Source organism: Urocampus carinirostris, chromosome 1, assembly GCF_059441175.1.
Source record: "Urocampus carinirostris isolate Australia breed hairy pipefish chromosome 1, RoL_Ucar_1.0, whole genome shotgun sequence".
In the NCBI taxonomy this organism is placed as follows: Eukaryota; Metazoa; Chordata; class Actinopteri; order Syngnathiformes; family Syngnathidae; genus Urocampus; species Urocampus carinirostris.
In genome coordinates, this window is record NC_142349.1 from 71,293,950 (window position 1) to 71,301,449 (window position 7,500).

General features: G+C 45.4%; 1 pseudogene; it reads left to right on the forward strand.

Moving 5' to 3' along the window:
- Positions 1-4,882: 4,882 nt before the first annotated feature.
- LOC148376724 (U2 spliceosomal RNA) lies at positions 4,883-4,972 on the forward strand (annotated as a pseudogene).
- Positions 4,973-7,500: the final 2,528 nt, after the last annotated feature.

Below are 7,500 nucleotides of genomic sequence, written 5' to 3' on the forward strand. Positions count from 1 at the left end.
TTTTTTTGTATTTGTGTTTGAACATGTGAATAGCTGGACATTGTTTGATCTCGTCTTGTGAATTGTTCCAAAGTTTGACTCCACACGTCATTTTTATGTGAATATAGTCTATATTTCTGTCACGGTTGCCATGGCGCCCAATTAAGCCCACTTGTGTGGCTCGTTGACGGATTGGCTTCCCTTCTATTTAAGCTCGGCGCTCTCACTCACCCTTTGTCAGTCCGTCAACGAACCTCTGCACCCGCAAGACGTGGGTTTTGACTCTGTCCGGTTTCCTGCTTGTGTTTCCTGTCCAGTATCATTCCCTATTTTGTCCTGTTCAATATCAATCTCCAGTGTTTAGTATCGTTCCCGTCGATCTCGTCCTGCTTGTTTTTGGACTCCAGTCCCCAGTGCCTGATATCAATCCTGTCTGTCCCGCCCTGTCCGGTATCGACCCCATTTGTCCGATATCTGCTCGTGCAATTGGTATCGATCTCGTCGGCCTCTGGCTTCCTGTCGTTCCACGCCAGATTGCTACCTTACGTCTTCCGCCCAACCATCGCCGAATCACTGGCGTTTTGGGTTAACGTGCATGACTGCCCCATTTCCCGTAAAATAAAGCTTGTGTGAGAAACGACACGCATCTGGGTCCTCCTCCTGTTCCGGTTCTTAACAATTACTCTCGTTTAAACTGTACAATCCGTTTGTTCAATACAATATTTTTGAATCGCTGCTGCTATATTTTATTGCACTTGTTACAATGCACTATTCTTCCTTGCATTATTATTATAATAACTTATGCCAGTTTTTGTTGTAATTATTATTATTGTCTTTTATCTCCTGTCTCTTTAAATTCTTAGATGATTTACTCTGGATTGCCTAATCTTGTTTCATTAGGTTTCACAACGTCCATATCTCATCTCATCTCTCATTAGCCGTACCGCTTATCCTCATTAGGGTCGCAGGGGTGCTGGAGCCAATCCCAGCAATCATCGGGCAGTGGGCAGGGGACACCCTGAACTGGTTGCCAGCCAATCGCAGGGCACACGAGGACAGACAACTCACTCGCTCATTCACACCTAGGGACAATTTGGACCGACCAATTCACCTGAAATGCATGTTTTTGGAACGTGGGAGGAAACCGGAGTGCCCGGAGGAAACCCACGCAAGCACGGGGAGAACATACAAACTCCGCACAGGAAGTCTGGAGCTGGATTTGAACCCACGACAGGTTCCCATGACATGAACTGTGCCGCACAAGCGCTAACCACTGCGCTGCCGTGCTGCCAATGTCCATATCTTTTTTTATAAATTGTTCCAGTTGGTGTCACGACCCAGAATGGAATATCGGACACAATTGCGTTCGTTTTAAAGGAATCTTTATTGGATTGAGCTGACAGAGCTGGCTTTGGGAGCCGATGGTTGTCAATCGCTAGCATCGTTGGACGGAACGGCAGTTCCGAGACAGGTAGGCAGAATCGATACGGCTTAGCGGGCAGGTCGATGGACAGGGCAGGAGAGTAGATCGTAACCCGGGGCAGAAACAGGTCGGAACCGAAGGTAGGGATCAAAACAGGAGAGTAGTCTTTGGTACTTGGTAATCTGGCGAAACACACAGGAACACAGAAGTGCGCTCTGACGTCCTGGTCTGGACGCTGATCGCTTAAGAAGAGAACGTCAGCCAATGAGAGAGCGCGCTCCAGGTGTCCAGGTGTCTTCACTTCGGCAATCATGACAGTTGGACTCCACACACAGACACACACATACTTTTCCTGGTAGTTCTCACTTTTGGGATTATGAATTTACTACAGCCCCTTAAATTAAATTATGACTCCCCTCTTTCCGAATAATTTTTGGATGTTTTCTGGCACCTTGTTTTTTGTTGATCTTAAATAACAGTTGTGAAGTGAAACAGTTTACTAAATACCAACGCCAATAAAGAGAATTCTAATTACAAATAAGAGAATCGGTTTTTGTGTCTTGGGCAGCACGGCGGGGCAGTGGCTAGCGCGTGTGCGGCACAGTTCTAAGGTCTTGGGAACCTCTTGTGTGAGTTCAAATCCAGCTACCAGACTTCCCGTGCGGAGTTTGTATGTTCTCCCCCGTGCTTGCGTGGGTTTCCTCCGGTTTCCTCCCACATTCCAAAGACATGCATTTCAGGTGAATTGGCCGGTCCAAATTGTCCCTAGGTGTGAATGAGCGAGGGAGTTTTCTGTCCCTGAGTTTTAAAAATATTAACCCCAATCCATAGAATCCAACCTCTTAAATACTCCAGAACACACGATAAAGCCGCCAGATGGAAAAAAAATACGCCTAAATGCATGTTTGCTTCATTTGACATTGCTTCCTGCAATCCGTTTTTTTCCCCCACATTATTTCTTTTTTACAAATAAACAGACTTGTAAAATTAGCCCAATGGCATGCTTTCTTGCAAAAATAAAATTGGCAATTTCCTGCAGCACACCAGACAATGTTTCACAAAGGGTTCGTAGGGGTGCTTAAAATCCTTGAAGATGCTTGGATTTTAATGTTTTAAAGGTCAAGAAAATAAGAAAAAATACATGAATTATGGGTGAAGTGCTTGAAAATGCTTGAAATGATTTCCTATGTCATGTTTCCCGGCAGTCTGACTCGACGACCAAGCAGCACACCAGACAATGTTTCACAAAGGGTTCGTACGGGTGCTTAAAATCCTTGAAAATGCTTGGATTTTAATGTTGTGTTGTCAAGGTCAGGAAAATACATGAATTATGGGTTAGTTGTCTGCCCCTGTGTTCCTTGCGATTGGCTGGCAACCAGTTCAGGGTGTCCCCTGCCCACTGCCTGATGATGGGCTCCAGCACACCCGCGACCTTACTGAGGATAAGCGGTGCAGCTAATGAGATGAGATGATATAACGAAACACATGTACAATATAGGGCAGCACAGCGGGGCCGTGGTTAGCGCATGTGCGGCACAGTTCATGATTTGGGAACCTCCTGCGTGGGTTCAAATCCAGCTCCAGACTTCCTGTGCGGAGTTTGTATGTTCTCCTTGTGCTTGCGTGGGTTTCCTTAATTGGCCGGTCCAAATTGTCCCTAGGTGTGAATGAGCGAGCGAGTTGTTGTCTGTCCAATGCCCGATGATTGCTGGGACGGGCTCCAGCACCCCCGCGACCCTACTGAGGATAAGCAGTGCAGCAAATGAGATGAGATGAGATGAATTTTGTGTCTTGATCATTTGAGAGAGGGTCCTGGTGAGTCACACCAGTTGATCTGAATAATAATGACTATTATTATTATTTATTGCATCCCCCCTTTTGAATTCCCTGCAGCCCACGCACCGACTGCCATCCATCGAGTGAGCGCGTGCGCGCCCGTCACCCCAAAGCGCACACCCGCAGCGAGGTGCGGCGGCTTTTGAATGCATCTCGGAGTTGGATGCACGCTGCAAAGCGAGCGGCCGCATGGGAACCGAAACACTTGTTGTGTTTGGCGCAGGCCTGTTCCATCAGAATACAAGCACGCTCATCAATGAGGGGCACGCTCATCAATGAGGTGCGTGGAGCGCTCCGTCACGCCGCGTTAGTAACTTGCACGCTTCGAATTATCACTGGCGAAAAAGGGGAAAGGCGGGGTAAGGCGAGTAAGGGCCCGACGTGAGACTACTGCAAACAAGTTGTTTAATTTGTCACCGGCAGACCAAAGATTGTGTTTTTTTTTAGAGTTTTTCCGATAATTGCATACCTGTCGCACTCCAGGGCTCCATGCCCTTACAAACTGAAGTATTTTCCCTTACAAAATACAAAATAATCTCATCTCATCTCATCTCATTAGCCGTACCGCTTATCCTCATTAGGGTCGCGGGGGGGCTGGAGCCCATCCCAGCCATCTCCGGGCAGTGGGCAGGGGACACCCTGAACTGGTTGCCAGCCAATTGCAGGGCACACAGGGACAGACAACTCAATCGCTCATTCACACCTAGGGACAATTTGGACCGTCCAATTCACCTGAAATGCATGTTTTTGGAACGTGGGAGGAAACCGGAGTGCCCGGAGGAAACCCACGCAAGCACGGGGAGAACATACAAACTCCGCACAGAAAGTCTGGAGCTGGATTCGAACCCACGACAGGTTCCCATGACATGAACTGTGCCGCACAAGCGCTAACCACTGCGCTGCCGTGCTGCCCTATACAAAATAATCTTACACCATATTCTTTTATTGATGTAGTTTAACATGTTATATTGTACATGTGTTTCGTGATATCATATATATTGTTCATTAACATTTTGTTGTGAGAGCCTGAGTTACTCGACATGAATGAGGTTTATTATAAAAAAAATTCAAAATGAAGTAGCTTTGACATTCACTGTAGAAGGAAAAAAATACATCCAAATATAATTAAGTAGAATAATACATTTTCTTATTATGTTGTGGAAAATAGACTTTGTAGAATAGAGTTGCATACATTTAGAAATGTAGAAAGACTTGCTTACAGTAGTGAGGGAATGTTGACATCATTTCGAGAAGATCCTTGGCAAGACAGTTGAGTTTCCCTAAAAGGGCATGAGACCTGCAAGGTCCCTCTGTGCAAGGTCCCTCTGAGCAAACTGAGGCGAACAACATGTCCTAATAAGGGTACGACAACATCTTCCTTGTTGAGACGTCAGATCTCCTCCGCCTCTTGGATTGTACTCAAATTGAAGCTATAAAAGCATTGTTATGTCTGGAGTTCTATGAGTTCTTTGGGATGACGAAATAAAGAGCTCCCCCTCATGGCAAGCCTCGGTGTACTTGATTAAATCACGTAAGAAGACTTAAAAGATATCGAACCTGCATTTTCTCCTACAATTCAAATTATGAATTACTGTGAGATTCTAAATGGGTCGTCATGTTTTGGCCGTACCTCTTGCCATGATCTTTGATTTTTGCATTTCGGAGATGGAATAAGAGCTTGCTCTGTCCACTCCACGCATCGGCCCGGTATTGCAGTACCTCCGGAAACGGTGCATTCGCAATGATCGCAGCAAGGCTTTAGGGCTAGGACCTTAGCTTGGCCTTTTGGCTGAGAGTAAGAGTCCCGGCTCCTAGGCTTTGTAGCGTATTATGAACTGACCGATAACGGATAATGGATAATGAATAACGAAGATAGAACAATAACCCTTAAAAACCCCAAATTATTGTTGGTAATATACTGATTAATGGGATACCCACAAACCTCTTTTTTCATTTTCTCCTTTTATACTTCCTTTTTTCTTAACTTCTTTAAAAAACATCATCATTCGTAATATAATGCATCAAAGCAAGTGAGAGACGGCTCTCTTTAATGAGTTGATCCGAAAAAGCCGGTTCTCTAAAAAGAGACGGACTTCCTTTCGCTACACGACTACTACGGAATGATGCATGATGGGAAGTCCCCAGGCGGCAGAGGCATGCGCACAGTAGCATGAAACCGCTCGCTTCGTTTGCAACGAAAAAAAACGATACCGAGATAGAGGCTACCGCGGCGAACTCGTTTGACTTGATTGATTTGCCGTTTTGCGATAGTTGGTGAATACCGGATGGTACCTATCGTTGACAAATTTGCGTTTTTCCATACAAATTTTCTTGTACGTGGTTAACGTCATAAAATGCACAATACGTGTACTTTGTAACGGCAAAAACGTACAGGTTGATAGGGATGTAATTGTGGGTTTTAATTTCCGATAATTGTGGGTTTTTTTTGTTATTCCGATAATTGTGGGGGTTTTTTCCGATAATTGGGTTTTTTTTGTTTTTTTTCTTCCGATAATTGTGTTTTTTTGCATTTTTTTTTCGATAATTGTGTTTATTTTTGTATTTTTTCCGATAAACATTGAGTTGATTATTTTGCCTTGGGAGCCAACCCATGCAGAAATGACTTTTGTACACAATTATCGAATCATTATCTGGTGTTTTTTGGTTTGTTGTTAAAAAAATTAAAGAACACCCTTTGATATTTGACCTCTAGCTGTTGCTCTACTATATAGCACATCGCGTCAAACACATGGCCCATGTATGTGGCCTGCAAGAATTCAAAATAAGCAAAAAAAACTGTCAAGAACTGGAACAGGAGGAGGACCCAGATGCGTGACGTTTCTCACACAAGCTTTATTTTACATGAAATGGGTCAGTCATGCACGTCAACCCAAAACGCCAGTGATTCGGCGATCGTTGGGCGGAAGACGTAAGGCAGCAGTCTGGCGCGGAACGACAGGAAGCCAGAGGCCGACGAGATCGATACCAATTGCATGAGCAGATATCGGACAAATGGGGTTGATATCGGAAAGGACGAGACCGACAGGATTGATATCAGGCACTGGTGACTGGAGTCCGATAACAAGCAGGACAATATAGACAGAAACAATACCAGACACAGGATATCGATATCAAACAGAAAAAAATAGCCTGGAATGATACTGGAGACCGATATTAAACAGGACAAAATAGACGGGAACGATACCAAACAGGGAACACAAGCAGGGTACCGGACAGAGTCAAAACACACGTCTTGTGGGTGCAGAGGTTGGTTGACGGACTGACAAAGGGCAATGAGCTTAAATAGGAGGGAAACCAATCAGACAACAAGCCGCAGCTGGCGCCAAACGGACGGGGCCAATTGGGCGCCATGGGCAACCGTGACAAAAACATGTAAAAAAAAGGCGACATTTCCCACAGTGCCCTTCGACTACGATACATTTGTTGGCCTGGAGGTCCGGGGTTCCCCGTGCGGAGCTTGCACGTTCTTCCCATTTCGGCGTGGGTTTTCTCTGGGCACTCCGGTTTCCTCCCACTTTCGGAATGTCAGGTTGATTGGCTTGACCAAGGAAAATGGATACCTTCTCAAGACGTTATGTATGTTTTTGGTTTGTATGTTTTTGGTGAAAGCCTTTTTTGACATGTTTTTGTCACGGTTGCCTATGGCGCCCAATTGGCCCCGCCCGTTTGGCGCCAGCTGCGGCTTGTTGTCTGATTGGTTTCCCTCCTATTTAAGCTCATTGCTCTCACTCACCCTTTGTCAGTCTGTCAACGAAGGCGGCTCAGGAGTTAGAGCGCTCGTCTTGGGATCAAGGGATCCCAGTTCGAATCCCGGCTCGTCCGTGTTACATGTCGAAGTGTCCTTGGGTAAGACACTGAACCCCTAATACCCCCGATAAGCAGGTTAGCGCCTTACATGGCTGCAAGGCCGCTTTTGGGAAAGGTGGAGCACATTGTAAAGCGCTTTGGGAAGTCATTGACTTGAAAAGCGTTATAGAAATGCAGATCTTTTCATTTCATTTCATCCCCATAAGGGAAGCGAGAGGATTTCTTCTTCCGAGTGGGGGCGTGACATAATCTAATTGAGAAGCAATGTTTCAAGTTATAAAACATGTCTTTCATTACATATTTTATGTCATTTTGTTACAATTATGAAAGCTAACCATGCACCACGGGCTATAGAATGCAGTTGTGATTGTCACTATGACAAATGGCGACGTCCCGGTTTGAATACACGGTGGCGTTTGTGTTAAGCACCTGTT